This window comes from Montipora capricornis, chromosome 7 (assembly GCF_036669925.1).
Source record: "Montipora capricornis isolate CH-2021 chromosome 7, ASM3666992v2, whole genome shotgun sequence".
NCBI classification, from domain to species: Eukaryota; Metazoa; Cnidaria; class Anthozoa; order Scleractinia; family Acroporidae; genus Montipora; species Montipora capricornis.
The window spans coordinates 5,789,206-5,791,705 of NC_090889.1; positions in this window are offsets into that span (position 1 = coordinate 5,789,206).

The following is a 2,500-nucleotide window of genomic DNA, read 5'->3' on the forward strand; positions in this document are numbered from 1 at the left end:
TTTTAACTATAGTAAGGCCAATGAAGTAAAGCACTGTTGTAAATATTGGTTTTATCTTTTAGTATTGCCTAGAACGCTGCAAATAGATAGGGGAACAGAAACTATTTATCTTTATTTTTTCATTTTATTAGCTTCGCCAAATAAACAAACAAAACAGTTACGTATACAGAAGAACATTGGCAGGGACACCGCAACAGCATGGGCCAATTACAGCGGGCCCGGAGACTGATATAATGGTCACCATCCATTGCTTCCTGTGAAGCAAACAAGGTAACTTAAATGATTCAACTGACAGCGTGTTATATGGGCCATCAACCCAGAATAAAATATAGAGATGGTGGAGGGAGCTCCACGACAGAATGGAGAAGTACTTTAAATCCCAACTCAGATCCCTTGTTGAGGGTGGATACTACGACTCCAGCAACCAAACAGAGAGGTAGGCTTTTAAGAATATGACAGCTTTCCATGGATGCTAGCCCATTTTCCAGAACCAGAGAATGAGGACAATGACATAAATGAAAATGTAACCATGCAATTTATTTATTTATTATTTAGATACTGATTCATGTATTTATGGGGTAAAACAGATCAGCAGGAAATTAGCATGAATAGAAGTGTTACTATTGTCAATGATTGACCATGCTTACAGACTACTCAAGAAATTGATTAAATACAGCATATTGTATTCAGTTTTTTAAAATAGTATTTTTCTCCATAATCCTTTTTTTGTCTACCTGATTCATTGTTTAGACACTGAAGCCTGAACGTTTTTAATAAGCCCTGGTCCTTTTGGGGGCTCCTAAGCGAGTGACGAAACTGTGTGTGCCTTGTATGCATAAAGCAAGGCATTTTGTGTAATAAACTGAAAGCTGCCTTAATATACTTGTGTGAACCAGAAGTTAATGATACTGTGCTCTTTTACAGAAATCTCCTTGCTTACATTTATATCCCATGGCCCGGTTCTTGAAAAGTCGATTAACGCTAATCCCAGATTCAAAATTAACCTGAGGAGTTAATCTGTATACTCACAAATGCCGTTCAACGCTGATATTAGGCAAAACTTTGCATTAGAATAAGTCAATCTTCAACAACAAAAATAAGCAAAAGAAACTTTCACCAAAAAGTTGAAAACATGACACAAAAGTTTACGCTAATGCTGGATTAAGTTAATCGGCTTTTGAACAACCAGGCCCAGTTTTACAAAAGAACTTGAGGTCTTCCAACCATAGGACCCGCAAACAAAAAAAAGGAACTGCCATGTTGCATACCACAACATATTTACAACTTCCCAGAACGGTATGGTGGACAGAAATATGGCTTCCACATTACAGAGGAGCAGCTAGAGGAAGGGGCTGACTTGTGAGATCTTTTGGAAGGAACAGACGACTACTTAACACCAGCTTTTCGGAGGGAATGTGAAAGGAATTTACCAAGCCCTGAACGTGTTGAGCCTGTTGAAGCAGCTGATGTGTACAGATTTTTGAAATCAATGTTTGTCCCAAACATGCTCTGAGATGGGTGAATACACATCACATGACAGACAGTCATGGCGGTCGGTCATGTCGGTCACGTTTTTGCCCGTCCGTCCGCTCAGGCAGTCTTCATCATTGTCCTTGCTCTTTTTTGTTACTCGATAGCACCAGCAAAGATATTTACTTCAACTAAAATCGCTGTGTCCTTTTTCATCGAGTTTCGTCGCTGTGTCAACAAGTTGTAGCTGTTATCAGTTGTCATTGTACAAATGCAATGCGTAAATGCAAATACAAATACAAATACGCAGGCCAGAGACCCTGACACTCGTTGGGGTGATGAGGAACACTCTTCTAGTTCAGATGAGGACCTCGATGAGACCTAATTAAAGTAAACAGTTCTATCCAGAACTAAAAACAAATTGCACTTTTTGGAGCCACCATTTCAAAGGAATGACCAACAATGCAATCATAACTGCTTCCTGTTTATTTCCTTCTCAAAATACAAATAGCATGTATATTCAGGGCTTGAAACTACAAAATATATAAGGAAATACTACTTATATACACTAAAACAACATTAAAATGCCATTATAAAATTTAATGCATAGAGGAAGGGATGAATACCAAACTTCTACATATATTTTTTGCAAGAACGGCAAATAATCTCAAAATTAGGTTGTAGGCTACTGATAGCTTGTATGCCACAAATCATTGTATTTGTGCTTAACTACAAATATTCTTCAATACTTTCCATCACTGCAGTGCAATAAACAAATTCATAAGTCATAGGGTCAAACAACTGAGCTTAAAGGCCCTACAGAAATATAGCTTCACATACAGTAGGTAAGGAATGGTAAGTGGAAACTTGAACAAGTCAGTCTTCACTATTATTGGAACATTCTAAGCAATTACAAGGTTGTTTGCAGTTATCGCAACAGCTGTGACCACATGTTAGTACTGGCTGTGAAGCACCAAGATGGCAAAGAATTACCTCTCGCCAGGAGCCCATCAAGGGGAGCCTCTATCTC